The following is a 17,918-nucleotide window of genomic DNA, read 5'->3' as shown; positions in this document are numbered from 1 at the left end:
TCAGTGCCACAGGTGCGACCTGAATGCTGGGTGGAGACCAAAGGTGAGCAAGCTACCCCAGAGGGAGCATGATGTGTCTCCCACCAGAGTTACTACCCTTCCCATAATATCCCATCCCCCTTCCCCTAACGTAGTATACCAGTGGCCTTAAAGAAGAGATGGAGGGGGACTTTGTTGCTGCTTCAAGAGGTGCTGGAACTGCAATAAGCATCCTCATTGCACATAGACTGGTCCCAGTGGGAACAATGGGGAGGTTGGAGAAAAACATAGAGTAACTTCAACCTTCTAAGCCCAAGTGGTAACAATTTTCCTGGACCGTTTGGAATCTTTGAGAGAGATTATGTGTTACATGTTGGCTGCTGTGGGAGGTGTGCCATAAAATAAAATACATTTTTGCCCATTTTAATTGCACCCACTCAAAAAAAGAGTTCAGAGCTATTGCTTTGCATGTTAGACCATAAACATAACACACTGTGGCCACAATAGGAAGCTGCCTCTTCATAGTGGATCTATGTAGCTATTGCTTTTGGTACAGATTGGAATTGCTGTGTGGAAAGACTCCACTTTGGCACCATACGTAATATGACTCTTACATATCTCACACAGCCTCATGGAGCATCTTCCACTTAGTGGAAACTATGAGGAAGCCTTCTGACGCCCAGGTGTACAATTATTGGAAGTGGGGGATAATGTAAAGTGGGGAAAGGATCCTCTATCTACTCCCTTCCTCCCTCGACACACTCTGATGCTGCCTGTGAAACGCGATGGGCGCAATTAGCTGGCCATATCATGCAATGATGATGTCATTACTATAAAAGCACACCTGTGCAACTAAACAGCCAGTAAGATTGAATTGAAAAAGAAACAAAAACAAATACGAGGTGGAGACAAAGTCTCCCATAGGACTTCAAAAGAGGCACCACTGGCTGTGAACACCAGGTCTGAGGAACCATGGTAATCTTTTGGAAAATGTTCCTTAATTCACCCTAGGAAGGAAGGAAGGAAGGAAGGAAGGAAGGAAGGAAGGAAGAAGGGACTGTCTTCCACACACTGGAATCAGTATAACCTGTGTTTGCCAATTCCTCACAGAAGAAACAGTAAGAGCCTGTCGGCTCAAATCCAGCAAAGCACTTAAAATGTATGCTTAATTTAAAACATGTGACCAGTCCCATTGATTTCATTGAGACTACTGACCCACTTCAAGGCAGGTACGTGCTTAAGTGCCTTCCTGGAGCACTAAGGCCTGATTTTTTACCAATGACATCAAGGAATCTCAATGAAACTTAATCCTGTGAGGTGCTGGGTGCATCCACTGTCTACTGCATCTGTGTTCATCAGAAGTCAGTGCTCTAAAACTTAGGATTCAGCTTTTGTCTTTTCATTATTATTTTTTAGAATGAAACATGCATTTCCTCACTTGAGATATGGGGCCACTAAGTATGTGACATACTTCTTTTCATAATGTTTATCTCCTCTCCGTATTACAGGAGACAGTATTTTTATTCCCCTATTCATTAATAAATCCCAATTTTCATGCCTTTTATCTCTCCTGGCTATTTCAAATCATATCACGTTGAAAACCCTGCATGCAATTTGGCAGTACAGTTTCAAATATTTTCACAGAGAAAAGATTGTTTTAATCCACAGACTTGTTTTGATTTATGAAGTGGCACAAAAGGAAAATTACTCAGTGATTCAGATGCACATTTGTTCAAGATCAAAATGATGAGTCTCAATTGTCCTTAAAGAAGCTTAGATCCCTAGGAAATTAGGGAAAAATATATATATATATTAAAAAACATCATTAAATATACTCTTAGTTTCCTGTGCTGTGCTGCTTTCTAAGTAGTATATTTTCAAGTTGTATTATGGTAAATTGCATTTTATTACATTCATTTTATAATCGATGGCATTCTTGCATTGCTAATTTCTGCTGTGCTTGTGCAACATGAAAAAGAGGTGTTGATGCACCATATAGAACAGAGTCAGCCGATGTGGTGGCTTCCAGATGTTGTGGATTACAACTGCCATCATTCCTGACCATTGTCCATGATGGCTAGAGCCAATGGGAGTTGTAGTTCAAAGCATATGGGAGAAAGCATAGGCTGGCTATCTATGACACCAAGTAAGAATGTGGTGCAGGGCCTAAGCAAGAAGGAATCACATTGGGGATAAATAAACCTATCTTTATGGATGAGATGCTACAAGGGGCTAGGAGTGGCCCAGGGGCCAGGGGTGCCAACTTGAATAAAATATTGGGGGGCAGGTAAGCCCCACCCTGCATAATTGATCACATGACTTGGTGCATGCACACCATTTGAATGGCACTGCCCAACAACCCGGGGGCGGGGGCGGCATCAATTATTTTATTGGGGAAACTGAAGGGACCTCAGCCCCTAGGAGTTGGCTCCTGTGCCAGGGGCCCAAGCTGTTCCCTGTGCACAATGTAAATTATTTCTGCTCTGGAGCCCTAAATGCCAAGTTTTCTATAAATATTAAACAAAAAGTGGGGGGGGGGATTATGAAATCAGCATCTTCTATCTTGTACGGTCCATTTTCCCTTAAAGGCAGGCAGGCAGGCAGGCAGGCAGGCAGGACTCAGCATTTGTTAGATAAAGCGCAGCTCTGGATCCTAGTGGCAAACCTACTTTTATATTCCACAATCATGCTAGATATTGACGTGATTTTTATGTCAGCACAAACTGCATTGGTGTGCTTGTTACCTTTAAAGAACTGGCTAGAATTAAAGCATTGGTGAGAGCCAGTGTGGTGTAGTGGTTAAGAGTGGTAGATTCGTAATCTGGGGAACCAGGTTCGTGTCTCCGCTCCTCCACATGCAGCTGCTGGGTGACCTTGGGCCAGTCACACTTCTCTGAAGTCTCTCAGCCTCACTCACCTCACAGAGTGTTTGCTGTGGGGGAGGAAGGGAAAGGAGAATGTTAGCCGCTTTGAGACTCCTGAAGGGGAGTGATAAAGCGGGATATCAAATCCAAACTCTTCTTCTTCTTCCAGCTGAAAGCTTCAAATTTAAATATCTCTCCATAACTTTGAAAATGCATCGTTTTATATTGCGACGTATAAATATGGAGCTTGGCCAGCATATCACGGTGCTCTGCCCCCCCCCCCCGACATTGTGGATTACAACTCCCATCACCCCCAACCATTGGCTAGGCTGATCAGGGCTGATGGGAGTTGTAATTCAAAACACCAAGAGGGCTGTCTCTGAGCTAATGCATTGGAAACCTTACTGCCTTGCTTGTGGGCGTCCCCTCATTGAAGTCTGCACATATTGATGTTCACAATTAATTGCAAACAGAGGCTGAACTATTAGTAGCCAGTGCTATTTTTCTAGAAAAAGAGGTGCTGGAACTCACTGTGAACGCCTCCCTTGTTCTCTCATAATGGCAATGGCACCTACCAGAGAGGTGCCGGAATGGAGTTCCAGCTGAAAAAAAAGGCCTGTTATTAGCTTTCATGTTTCCAATGTTTTGTAATATGGACTAATATTGACCTCAGTGTACTCTTCTGTGTCAAGGGTAGTGGCTGTTCTTCCTAAAGCACTCCATTCATTCTGGTATTCTCCTTATCCTTCTCCCTTGCAAAAGGAACAGTGGACCTGTAAGCATTACAGTACTAAAGTTACTTAACATCTCACAAAAATGAAAAGGGCCTTACCTTTGTTCAAGTTGGGGGGGGGGCGGTCTATGCTGTCACATATGCTGGGGAAATATTGTGTGGCCTTCTAGACATAAAAAATATGTATTAATGCAAGCCTGCTTTGGGTGTTCCTATGGTAATTTATCATTTTCATTCTGAATTAATCCCTAGGGTATTCTTTAAGGCATTTTTAAAATAATCGCAACCATTGTTTTAATTTCATTTTGTTTTTGCCTTTATGAAACCACCATAATTGAAAAAGGTAAAAAGAATGTGAAGCTATAACTAAGGCATGCCAAGAGATGGGGGGGACACACTCCTAGTTGTATTGTTAAATTCCATACTTCAAGGACTGTAGCCAGAGATGGTAATCAGATCGCAAGTGAAATCTAGTTTTACTTCAGCTACACGATAGATGGAATCTGCCATACATAATCAGTACTGCAAGATCAGATGTTGTATCAAAACATCTATTTGTGAAGTAAAATACTTCTGATGATCTAATACTCTGCTTTTTTGGCATTTAAAGTTAACAAATGTGTCTTTGGCAGGGATTGTGAGCTCTCACAGAGGATTCCATGACCAAAATTTAATCTGAAATGATCTCAGCCACTAACTCAAATGGGTTTACACTTTTGGTTTAGAGATTTATTCATTTAAAAAATGTTGTCTATAAAATATTAAATGATAGAATTATGACTTTGCATCATCAAGCAAAAGTGAAGAAATAATATAAAAATGATAGCACACACTTGTTCCCCCACCTCACCCCATCACCTAAAACTGTACCATTTATTTTTTCCAGCAGTACCCTTCATTTTTTGCATTAAAACATCCCAGCACTGTTTAATAATGATTAACTGCAATGTTGGTGCAAACTGTGGTTCACTTTGAAGAAACCCTGCAAGGGATACATACCTTTCTACATACTCTGCAATATGTTTTTATTGGGGTCAGCAATAGCGTTTTTATGGGTATTCATTTTAATTAGTAGGAGAATTTATATTCCTGTAATTAATCTGCTCTACTAATTGAGACGCATATATTTCTAATCACAAGGGGCACAATTCAGTGAGATCTAATAATTTTTAAAGCCATTGCTGTGGTCACGTGGTCACTCCAGGAAGTCCTGCCGGATGGGAAGCCTTCGTATGAAGGGCCCTGCGGCAGTGTGAGCACAAATTGAGCTTTTCTAAAGTTTTGTTCTTTCCAAAGCATCGTCAGGAGTACTTCCAGGTTGGAAGTCTCAGTATAGAGAGCTTCACATCATAGTGTGCATGTGTGGAGCTTCAAGACGGCCATTTTGTAGGGCTGCCATATGTCCGGGTTTTCCGGACACATCCAGGAATTGGGCTGTCAAAATGGCGTCTGGGCGAATTTTTTTAAAAAAATAAAAAATGCTTTAAAAACCCCAAAAACATAATTGGGGAGGGGGATGTTCCCAAAAAAGCTCAACCCCCACCCCCCAAAAAAAAACCCCTGTTCAGAATATAGCAACCCTACATTTTGGCCACTTTCTTCAGTTCAACAAAGTTATCACAACTAGCAATGTCAGAGAATTCCAGTGAAAAGAGAAAGGGGAGCAGAAATTGCCAATGTTTACTTATCCATCCCATGTCTGGAACTGAATGTAGGGTTCTGAAACACTAACTTTAGGCATTGCAAAAATAAAATGAAATGACAGAATCCTGAAGACTTTCAAACAATACAGTCCTAGTATTTGGCGCACCTTTTAGTGCTACCTGGCCCGGGCACATGGCACCCATCAGCAGGCTGAAATGGGGACTTAATACCAAGGGAGGATGCTAGTAGCCCAGCAGTCTGCTTAATATCTTACACTGGTATACTTTTTGGAAACAGTGCTATGATTGGATGCTAAGTAAGATAATGGCATATCTGTGCATGTAAATAAAGCCTTTCTTCTTCCAATAGAACACTGGCTTTCAGATTTCTGACGTCCTTTTGGAGTTTTAGCTGAACAAGATTTCAAAACCAGCGAGGGGACACATTAGAACTCTTAGCAAGGTCAAAGGTTTGATGGAATAAAACACTGGCGTGCTCATCCGGACTCTTTGAAAGAAGCATTTCAGCCTGCGACATTGCTACTGGTAGGGAAGAAGATACGTAATTGCTGTGGAGACTTTGTTGCTAGTAGCATGTGTGAGAAAAAGGTTATACTTCAGGATAAGTGCCCCTGAGGGCAGGATAGAATAATCTGAAGAAATAGCTTTATTGCTACTAAGAGCAAAAGTCACTGGAATTACAGTTGACAGTGTCAGCACTCCCATGATAGATAGAACTAACGCCAAAGACTCTTGTTTTATTGTTCTCTCTCTAATAGAATTAACGTACAGTTATTTCAAAATATATTTGGAGCATGCCAAGGGCGATCAATCACACTTGTACACATGCATGCGCACACACACAAACAAACACACAAGCGCATGACCAGTGCAGAAAGACAGTAAATTAAAGGTTTGCCTTCTGATTTGGCAATGCGTTCTGCAAAGCAAGGAAGCCTGGGGGGTATGAATTATTTAATGTAAAATTTGCATAGATGTTGCCATTTATACTGAAACGCTAACTTCAGGCATTGCAAAAAAATAAAATATATAAATAGGCAAGAGGATCCCGAGGAAGATGCCAGGGACTTTCAAACAACATTAATGCTCGTTGCAGTATAAACTTTCAGATCATAACTTATTTATTGCTAGATTGATGGTCAGTGGATTTTTCTCTTCATCTCCTTCAGCAGAAAGTAATTATGTAATCCAATGAAGCCTGTGGGTGTTGCCCTGATATTACAATTTAATCAGGGCCAACCCAAGGTGCTTTGTTGCCTGTAGTGAAGGACAAAATGGGTGCCTCTTCCATCTTCACTCCTATAAGCCAACTAGACTGACAACCGCGTCTTACTTTAACATTAGTGGTGGAATAACACCATCCACCAAATCTGGGCCTATATAAGAATGCCCAGAGGCCATGTGGCAGCAGAGGTGAATGTCTGGAGGATCAGGAAGATCACAACGTGGTGGCTGTTGGTGCTGCTGAGCATCTGCCACCTGAGGCACTTGCCACACTCTACCTAATGGTAGGACTTCCCCTGATTTATGTCCTCCATACCCTAAGTGTATAAAGAAAGCATTCATGCATTGCCAAGTTCTAAGTATCTTTACTTGGATGTAAACCCTATTATGTTCACTTACGGGACTTACTCCCAAGGAAGTGCAGGTGGGATAGTTGCCTTAAAACAGGGCAGCAAACGCCATTTTCCTATTGAGCGGCTTCTGCGCAAGGAAGTCCATGTGCTTTCTTGTCCATTCACACAAAAGCATCTCTAGGTGTTAAGCCATATTGATGCAAATACATTGCCAGACTATACCAGAGGCTTATAGAGAGGTGTGGTGTGGCAACTGGTGCATTCTCAGAGCTCGACTCTGCATTGTGGACATATGGAGTCTATGCAATGCCAATTGAAATGGACAGGGCCGATACAAGAGCGGATACATTATTTTGGTTGCTCTATCATCAAGTTCACATGTATGCTTCACACTAATGACCTCTGTACAACTTGCTTTGAACTATCTCCTTCTTGTTTTCTTCCTTCTTTCCAAAGTTTCTGCACTTTTGGTTCTTCGTATTTCACAAGAGTTCATTACACTTCAAAAGAAACTATGAGCTGACTCACACTAAACCTTAACTATGGCTTGGTGTGATGTCTGAACTGATAAACAATTTTTATTTTATCTATTATGTATTTCCTTTCTATACGACTTTATATTTTTAAGGGAGTAAACCTCAAAGCGGTTTACAATGAATAACACAATCCAGAATAAACCATTACTGCAGAAGTTTGATATAAAGTATACATTCAAAGCAACATAATTAACAGGAAACTAAAATATTATCTTAAAGATTTCAAAATAAAACATTGCAAAGGAGGTCAACTACAGAATGCACATTTAATGTAGCAAAGTTAACCAAATATATTTTTATCTAAAACATTCAAAAAGAAAGAATTACTAAATGAAGTCAAATATAAAATGCACATTTAAAACAGCACAATCAGCAAGAGAATAAGATATTATCATAAGCATAGAACATATCTGCTGCGGCCAATCCTGCCCATGGTGGTTCATGACAGGTAGCAGCTCTGAAAGCTTAGGCTTGATGACCTGGGTCTGCACTTAGACCCAGGATGGTCTCTGGCTTCTTCAGCAGCCTCAGGTTTTGTAGCTGGAGTCAGTCAGGGCCCCACCTTCCCAGGCCAAGTGGGAAAAAATGGCATACAAGGCAGGGAGAAGGTCTTCTAGGACTCACAGCCAAATCATGGTTTGTGTGCAGCCAGCAAACCAGAGTCAGAAACCATGGTTTGAAGAGGGTTTACAAACCATTATTTGTTTTTGCTAATTATGGTTTGGCATGATATCTGAATTGCTTGACTATAGCTATGGCCATTGCTGGCCCTCCATGCTGTGCTTCTGCACTATGGAGAAGGAATGAATTTTTGAAGCTGATTACTGAGAGGAAAGAAATGGAATGAAAGCAAATAGTTTTAAACCATGATACGATTGGTATGCATTTGGAAGCTCAAAAATGGTTCGGGATGCAAAATATACGACTCACAAGCCATGATTTGGCATGATTTCTGAACTGAGTCTATGACTTCCTTATATAGAGGTAAGGGGTTTGGGTTTTTTCTTGAAAATTTAGTAGAAAACACAGGTCCTTTGCATATTGAACAGCTCTCAGATGCCCTATTTCCAAGTGCCCATGAATCAGGCCTCAAACCTGGTGAAGTATAGTTATTAAAAGCATCACCTATGAGCCTAGGATCCATTATTCAAATGTCAATTCAACCATAATCTCATTTGGTGACCTTATTCAAACCATTATTTCTCAGTCTCACTCCCCACCTATAATATGCGGATCATAAATACTGGACTACCTATTATTGTGTTCCTGTAATGAACACTGGAGAACTTACGTAAGGAACTTCGAGCACTTAGAAAAAGTGCAAGCATTAACTTTTATGACTGTACAACCTCTGTCATCAGGGGAGATGAAGGGACTGACTGGAGATAGGATATGCTAGGCCCGTGCTGAAGTTTCCTTCACTGCACATTATACATATATTGCAGCTTAGCCAGTTGTGATCCTAAGGTCAAACTCTCCTTCAGGAGATGAGCTCAGAGATTCAGGGAATGATCTTGAGGGCCAGTCCCAGAAGCACTCAACAAAAAGGAAGCATTTCCACAAGAAGAGTCCATGGTGCCAGTATCCTTCTGGCCTGAGGACACTCTCCTTAGAGAACACCAGCTCAAAAGCCTGGTGCAAATGTGCCCCTTGGGTTTCTGATAGTACACGAGGAGATGATCCTAAAAAGTCTGGAACACAAATTTTCATGGCCCTCTAGCGGTTGGTGGGTCATTTACCAGAAGTAAAGTATTTAGTGTTAGCTCTGGAAATTTATACCCGATTCTGACCGGACGAAGCCTCTGGATGTATATTGTGCTCTAGGAGGCTTAGTTTGGTCAGAATCAAGTATACACTTTCAGAGTTAATGTTAAATACAACTGGCAAATGAGCCACCATAACCGCTAGAGGACAGAGAAAATGTGCGCTCTGAGCTTTTTAGACTCATCTACCCATGTACTATCTGAAACCAAAGGGGCTCATTGGTTGCCAGATGTGAATTTTTTTCAGCTCTCCTACTCCACTAACAGGGTCCCTTTAAATGAACAGACTCCTTTCAGTGAAGGTGGAGATACAGTAGCTATTGAGACAGAGCTTTGGCTGACTGTTGCTGAAACAACAACTGAGAGGGTTTACAAAGTATGTTCTCATGAAGTAGCCAATCTGAGGGGCAGGGAGCTGTCCATGGTACCTTGTCTTGCCTCAGTACTTGAAACAGAACAGAGTCTCTGTAACCAGCACCACCATTTATCTCACTCTTAGAAACTTTGCTGCCCAGTTCTCCATAAGGAGACCATCTCCTATGTTTGCTGGATACACATTCTCACAATGCAAAAATGGTTATTTACATGAGACCTTATCTGAAATTATACCCAGGGTTGTATTTTTTAAAAAAATCTAGGCACATTAATATCCGTGGGACCAGAGATATACTCAATAGCAAAGTATTATTGAGCTGTATTGTTCAGCAGTGCATTAACTTGCATACAGTGTGTATAAGCTCATAGGTGAAATTTCATTATAGAATTACATACCTTCTCCCCCACCCCCTGCTCTGTTAACAGTATATATCTTTCAGTCAATGGCACCCGTGACTGGACAGCAGCTTGTTCTGATTTCCAAAGCCTGGAGACTGGCCTTTGTGGTGGGGGTGATGTCATTGGTTAACCAGCTTCCGCGGCACCCCATGCTGTACAAGGCAGTTCCTCTCTGTATTAGTTCTACCCTAACCTGCCAAGAAAAGAAAACACATAGCTTCCTTTATTCTGCAGTGAAACAAAGTGGTTTGGACACAATTTGGAGAAGCATTGCCAGAAACAACAAAATAGGCTTTAACTTAATAACATTTCCATATATTTAGGTGCTCTTCAAGAATATATGACTCTAATTGATTTTTACCATTTTTTTTATGGAACACAACTGGTGTAGTGGAAATTATCCTTTGGCACACGACCAGAATCTGAGGGAAAGGGGGGAAATATATATAAAAATTTATGGAAACTGATATTATTAAATCAGAGCAGGGTTGCTTTTTTGGCATTCTTTTTGGTGCCCTTCTTCCTGACGATTGCTATTAAAAGAAAAATCACCTTAATTTTCTTTATAAAGCTAATGCGCTAGTCTATTTTATTGGTGACAGTGATTCTAATAGTAAAATCATTCATAAAAGCATATTGTGCAGTGAAATAGCTGAAGTTAGCGCAATCATTTTCACATAAAAAATGTTATTACGTTTGCAACCTGCCTTTTATGACTGAACATGGATATATATTTTTAAGCAACCTGTTTGCTGAAGCCTTGAAATAATGATAATATACAGAAGGGTTTTCGCTTGAAAAAGAAACAGTGGATGCCTTGTTTACAGCCAGAGCTATTTAAAATTGATCTTTTCAGCAATGCTTCCAGACAAAAGCCTTTGGAAGATTTTCAACGATGGCAGCCGTTGTATGGAACCCTCTGTAGGTTTAGGAATACTATTTTGTTTTATTAACTATGAATGTTTCCTCCTCCTCTCTCTGAACAGTATCTTTTAAATTGTGTTGTCCTTTTTTTTTAAAAAAAAGAGTAATATCACTTTCCTTTACAACTAAATGTCTGTCACAATATCCTCAGTGTTCTATCTGGTGAGCTAATTCTAGGAGTGGGATGCAAGACAAGATGAATTTGGTTAGTTGTATTTAAAACAAAATAAAATATGAAGCCATATAAATTACTTTTGTGCAATCTGTGCTTTGCCCATCCTCTGGAGATAACACTCTGAAAATAGATAGTTGTTTTGGAGTGCTTCCATAAACCTACATGGGCCAGACATGGCAAATATGAAACGTAACAGTCACAATCTTCATACCAAATATACTATGCAATACACTGAGCCTCTTGGGCTTGCCAATCAGAAGGTTGGCGGTTTGGGTCCACGTGACGGGGTGAGCTCCCATTTCTCGGTCCTAGCTCCTGCCAACTGAGCAGTTCGAAAGCACACCAGTACAAGTAGATAAATAGGTACCACTGCGGCGGAAAGGTAAACAGTGTTTCCGTGCTCTCTGGTTTCTGTCATGGTGTCCTGTTGCACCAGAAACGGGTTAGTTATGCTGGCCACATGACCCAGAAAGCTGTCTGTGAACAAATGATGGCTCCCTTGGCCTGAAAGCGAGATGAGCGCCGCAACCCCATAGTCGCTTTTGACTAGACTTAACCATCCAGGGGTCCTTTACCTTTACCTACCTACCAAATACACTATGCTGGAAGCTGCCCGGAGTGGCTGGGGCAACCCAGTCAGATGGACGGGGTACAAATAATAAAGTACTACTACTACTACTACTACTACTACTACTACTACTACTACGTGGAGTTCTAGTACACTTATAGAATCATAGAGCTGTAGAGTTGGAAGGGACTCCATGGGTCATCTGGGCCAACTCCGTGCAATCTCAATCTCTCTGCTCAGACTACAACATCTTCTCTCTTATATCTCCTTCCATTATGCACAGCCCATATATTATCAGCCCCCACTCTCCCTCCATGCTTTCTCTCAAACTTCTCCCTATGCTTCAAAGAGCATCCCTCTCTCCAATGGTCAAGACATTCCCCATTTTTGTGATTTGGTTTCCTTTTTCTTCACTGCCACCATTTCCCCCTTTTAGAAAGTTGGATCATAGTCATAGACTTAATTGAGTCACAGTGTACTGAAATCAAGGACGAGAAGCGTTTATTACTATTGTCATTATTAGTGTATATAAAATGGATATGCTGCTTTTTAAGGAACCATTTAACACATTCTCAGTTCCCTTTTTAAGGAACTTCCTTCACAAAGAAATTTATAATCTCTAACAAACACAAACCCCACCTGACAAAAAAATATAAAATACGGCACAGCCAAGCAATAAGGCAACATAAAAACATAATGCCAATCTTAAAAGCCATATTTCTGGACCTTAGCCACAACTCACAAAGAACACGACAGGTTTCAAAGAATTTTAATATTTCCTTATCAAACTATTGTAGAATATTTTATCACCAAGTCTAATACTATTTGGGCTGAGCGTACGTTCGTCGTTGGCCATCCAATAATAACCTTACCCCTTTAAGGATTTTCTGTAGGCAAAGCTCATTTATTTGCACCAACATATACTCCCAAATTCCAGAAGACCCAATTAATGCTAACAAAGCTTGGCTGATAATACTTTGATTAAATCCCCCCCCAGAAATCACAAAGAATTATCTATATTAAATTGGTATTTCAGAGCAAATCCCAGTTTCCAGTGAATGCCATCTTTGATTTTGATAGTAGCTATTAAACATCCCAGATGTAGATTTGCAGTAGAAGATTTACTCCATCTTCCCTTCAACATACCTATTATTTCAGATACCTTCTAAGAAGCATTTTGTCAATTTCTGATTGGTCTTGCAGCTCCTAATCCTAAAGGAATGGTGAAACTAATAAGTTGTGGACCTGATCAGTGACTGTCTGGGAGGCCATTGGAAACAGATGCTCTAAGATGCTCTGAGCTTTATAAATTAAGAGTAAGATACAAACATAATTTATTTCATTTATTTATTTAACATTCTGTATACTGGAACAAAATACCTCTAAGTCTAACATATTGATTTAAAATGCTAATAAAACAAACTTTAAAAACTAGTTACATTTTTTAAAAGGTTAAAATATAATATAAAATAAGCCGTTTTAAAACACTTATACCTAGTAAAATCAGGCGACACAATTGCATGGATAGACTTGCTGAAACAAATGCTTTTTTTTAAGCAGGCACCAAAACAAATGAATAATATTAATGGGCAGGGAGTTCCAAAAGTGTAGGTAATAAATGAAATAATGTCTAGCACAGAAGGGTAACACAGGGAGTAACACTTTTGTTGCTGTTTGTGCACCATCTAATTCATTTAAATGGACTTGCGTAGGGAGCTTGAGGTGGCCCCTACTGAGATGACAGTGTGCAGTAAACATTGAATGCCTTCCCAGTGGCACAAAGAATGTGTTGTTATACAAGGATGGTGGAAGGGTTTAAATTATTCTGAAGGCTATTTTTTTAAATATAGACCCCATAAGTACATAGGAAGTTGTCATATACCAAGTCATACCATTGGCCCATTTAGCATAGTAATGCCTACACTGACTCCCCAGAAAGTGATCTTCCCAGCCCATCCTAGAGATAGTGGGGATTGAACCTGGAATGCATGCAAAGAAGATACTCTACCAACTGAGGTATGGCCCATCCCACACAATAGTTTGCCTCATGCATTAAGTGACAGACGGAATATGAAGACACAGCAGTGGAGCAAGCCGTTCGGGTGCCTGGGGCGGTGTACGTGCCCTGCACCCAGGGGCGAGGCCATCCGGGGCAGGATGCTCTGTGGGGCCTCCGAGGAGTCTGCCTGCCTCCTCCCACTCAGCCGCCCTAGAGCTGAGGGGGAGGCCGCAGGTGGACCATTTGGGGCAGCGCGGAGCCTGCGGGCGCTCAAGCCACAGTGTCACTCCCAGGAGAGACGCGTGGCTCGGGCACGCTGCAGGCCCCATGGTGAGTGCTGCCCAGCATTTTGTCACCCCCCTCAGTGGTGACACCCGGCGCAGTCCGCACCCACCGCACCCCCTTCCTCCGCCCCTCTGAAGACAAGATGGTAGCTGCAATTTTTTTAAAAAAAAATTAAAATCTTACATTTTAAAAGTGCTGCATAGAGTTTGTGACAGAGGTGCCAGCTGGGGGGGGTGTGTGATTGGGGAAGCCAATCAGCAGTGCTTTTTGGTACTCATATCTTGATGAAAGGGCCGTGGCTGCCAGCACAAAGTGGCAGCCATGGCAGCCCAAAAAGGAGAAATATCATGGCAGTGCTTTGTATTAATGAATACTGTAACAAAAAAACACTTATATTAAGCACAAAATTGCATGTATGTATGTGTACGTTTGGAGAAATTCAGACAAAAATGCTACTGACGTTCATTAGAAGTTTGTTTGTTTTTTAATGCAAACTGGGATGCAATTGTGAAGAACTGAATTTAAGACTGGGGGGGGGGGGATTAGAAGCTGAGAGAAATGAAACTGGCATTCACCCATTCCCTACCTATGGCTCTCTGCAGCCTTCACCCTCAGCAAAATGAGGCACTGTGGGATGCAATGGCTGCCCCATTGGGGATGGAGGAGAAGGAAAAGAAAGAGGAAGAGGAGGAGCAAGCCATAGTCACTGCAGATACAGATACCAGCTGCATGAATGGGGAGGAGACAGCAGTGATGGAGCAAGCAGCAGCCAGGCACCATTATCTGGTCCATCTCAGGCAGCAAAATGTCTTGGACTGGCCCTATATATCCATATCCATAGGGAAATCAATGCTCATCAGTGCTTGCCTCATCAATCCTTTAATATTTTCCATTGTGCCTTGCCCTGGAGCTCTTCAGTTTCACAGCCTCATAGAAACAAACAGATGTGTTGGATAAAATCTTTGGCAGCATTCAGGATTCAAGTATTAACAAAGACTCCCAAGTATTAGTGCTGAGCAAGACAATTCCCATAAATCAGCATCAGTCCATGACCTTTCTTAGAATTCAAATGAAATTGCTCACTGAATTGTTTTTGATTTTTTTTAAAAAAAAAAGCTTTGGCACCTGCACATTCCATAAAGGGCCAGAAAGAGAAGTGCAAATGTGTCATAGAACTACCTTTTCTTTCTGCCTTATAATCAAACCAAGAAGATTCCATGGAAGAGTCTGTTTTCATTGGATTTCTAGTGCTGTAGCCCTAAGGGGGGTATGCTTCCCTGCCCCACACAAACAAAGCCAGGATAATGGGCTAAATGCTGGTTTACTTGAAAATGACTCTTTTGATGTTTTGAGCATTTTTCAATACATGTGCCCTCAGCACACTTCTAGAATAGATTTTTTTTCCTCCTAAAAAGAGAGTGGGGGAGAGAGAGAGAGTTTTAAGCATTATCCACTAACAATTGCAATTCATTAAAAGGAGGAAATGGCCATTCTCTCCTGCAAAGAGACGGGAGTTATGGCCTCCACTGGTTGATCCATCTTGAGCCCATAAATCATTGGCTGGGAGAAGGGATATGGATGAGTTGTGCTATAGTCACTTGGCAACATCAGCAATATGAACAGAGGCCTCTGGGAGTTACATACAGTTTAGGCCTGTCAGTCCAGGCCAACGCAGCGAAATCTTTGGGAACGGTCTGGGGATGAGGGAAGGCTGAATGGAAATTAAACTAATAAAGCCCCCCCCCCCATGGCTCTCTAACAACATCAGTCTCTTCCCTTAAAGCCCCAAGTTCTTGACGGGACTCCTTTGTCAGAATGTGGCTATTTCTTATTCCCTAGCCAAGAGAAGTTATCCCAAGCGAAGTTCTTTTGAGGCAGCTGTAATAGTTTTAAATGTGCCTTGATTAATTCTGACCAGTCTAGTGCTCTCTAGTTAGATATGGGGGAATAGCTATTACTTGTTCCCAGTGAAGAAAATCACACAACAAGAGCCTACAGCCATCGCTCCTAATGTTAGTGGGTTACTTACCAGAGACATGCCTACTCGCGTGTCCAATTGAGTATCTATCAAAGGTGGTTTTCCTCCTTCACATTTATCACCTCACTAAACAACCAGCAGCCATGAGGAGAGCCAAAATGAGCACATTAGGGACTGTGGGGAAGAGTCATGATTCAAACACATGGCAACTCAGTTTTGTGGAAAAAGCTCTTATGGCTGGAGGCAACCCACTGTTCCACATCATTATCTTACAGTTCTTAAGAGGAAAAGAAGGAGGAGAGGAATAGTACAAGTGGATAACAGCTGTTTTTATTCTGCTCCTTACTCCCCCCCCCCAACCTGATGTCACTGCTTTCATGTCAAGGCCAGCTACCCCATTTCAGAATACAAGGGATATATTCTTATGGTGTCAATAACAAAAGCATGTTTAATGGAAGGAGTGTGTCCAAGGGGACAGAGACACACTCATCATAAAAACCATCCCAAAATGTAGTCTGGGCCCAATCTTGCTGTGTGTTCAGAAAAGTTAAACCACATGCAGACAAAATGTGTAGCATGAACACTGGAAGGAAAAGTGGGAAGAGGCAGCCTGGCAACCAGCTAGCAGCTTTCAGTATGGCCATACGTGATCACAGAGTTGCCAGCACATTCTTAGACAAGGCAGGGCTGCAACAGGTAGGAATGCAAAACCGTATCAACTTTGATTTCCCTTTCCCTTTCTGGTGTCAGCACATTCTATGCCTATCTTGTTTCTCTGTGACAAGTGTGGCAGTGGCCCAAGACACACACACACACACACACACACACACACACACACACACACACACTGCAATAAGGACGATGAATGATTTCCCACACACACCCCGTTATCATGTGTTCGCATCTCACTCCAAAGAAATGTAAACCTGTTATGTTTGCAACTGGCTGTGATTTGTATCTGGTGCATGACATCTTCCTCGTTTCAGCATTGTTTATAACAATTCTGCAGAAACCACACTTGCTATACTGCGGTGGCAACAGGGCCTGTTGGGATACAACCTCTATAAACCACTGGCAATCACTCAGAAATCTGTTCAGGTAGTAAAAAAAAAAAAAGCGAAACAAAATGAGTGAAATGATGAAGAGCACATTTGTAATGAGCAAATCTTGAAGCTATCTGTCTTTTTCTTTTTATGAAAATGCATCATGATTATAGAAATCTATTATGAGATTCATCATGTACTAGCAATCAGCAAAATCCCCATCTCTTAATTCAAATAACTTTTAAGCGTTCTTTTCTCTGTTGTTTATTGATCATTTCTTGGTTCCGGGGTAAAAAATATCAGACAATGGGAAAACCCGGAAGGTTTTCAAAAGAATGAGAAATAGCATTTTAGAAAGCTTATTTTAATATTGCATTAATGTATCAGAGTGTTGCTTGTATCATATAGAAAACTTAATGCACCAGGGGAGGAAATGTGCCTATAAAAAGAGCATATGGACAACAGATTGCAAACAAGGCTGTACCCTGCAGTACAGTTATTTCATATGTTCAGATTCCCCCCCCCCCCAAGCTGGCATCAGAAGCTGTGGCACTAATGTACCATATTGCTATGAGACTAACTAACCATAGTGTCTTTACCGTATGGAACATTTGATAATGTGTTCCCTGTACAGTGGTACCTCCGGTTAAGTACTTAATTTGTTCTGGAGGTCTGTTCTTAACCTGAAACTGTTCTTAACCTGAAGCACCACTTTAGCTAATGGGGCCTCCTGCTGCTCCCACACCGCCGGAGCACGATTTCTGTTCTCATCCTGAAGCAAAGTTCTTAACCTGAGGTACTACTTCTGGGTTAGTGGAGTCTGTAACCTGAAGCGCATGTAACTTGAAGCGTATTTAACCCGAGGTACCACTGTACTGCATGAAGCATGTGATAATATGAATTGGGATGATAGGTGTTGTCTAGAGCTGCATGGCATACCTTCATCTTCCCTTTGCATTGCAGTAACTGGGCTTTGGCTACATAGAGGAGCAGGGAATAGCTGTGGAAATTGCTATCTTCCAACTTTCCTCCTCACCCCGGCCTCCGGTTCTTCAG

The 17,918-nt window shown here is 41.5% G+C and overlaps 1 protein-coding gene and 1 long non-coding RNA gene across 2 annotated transcripts in view; one reads left to right on the top strand and one right to left on the bottom strand.

The window, feature by feature from the left end:
- ADGRL2 (adhesion G protein-coupled receptor L2) overlaps positions 1 to 17,918 on the top strand; it is a 560,560-nt gene that overhangs the window by 39,093 nt on the left and 503,549 nt on the right. The window lies entirely within an intron of this gene.
- The window catches only part of LOC114598821 (uncharacterized), a 38,147-nt gene continuing 27,829 nt past the window's right edge, over positions 7,601 to 17,918 (bottom strand). Inside the window, exon 3 of the long non-coding RNA XR_013392880.1 lies at positions 7,601 to 10,083. This is a non-coding gene — a long non-coding RNA (uncharacterized LOC114598821). The remainder of the gene's footprint in view (positions 10,084 to 17,918) is intronic.

Source organism: Podarcis muralis, chromosome 5, assembly GCF_964188315.1.
Source record: "Podarcis muralis chromosome 5, rPodMur119.hap1.1, whole genome shotgun sequence".
Lineage (NCBI taxonomy): Eukaryota > Metazoa > Chordata > Lepidosauria > Squamata > Lacertidae > Podarcis > Podarcis muralis.
Note: the sequence above shows the minus strand (reverse complement) of the source record. Positions and strands in the feature narration are given on the sequence as shown.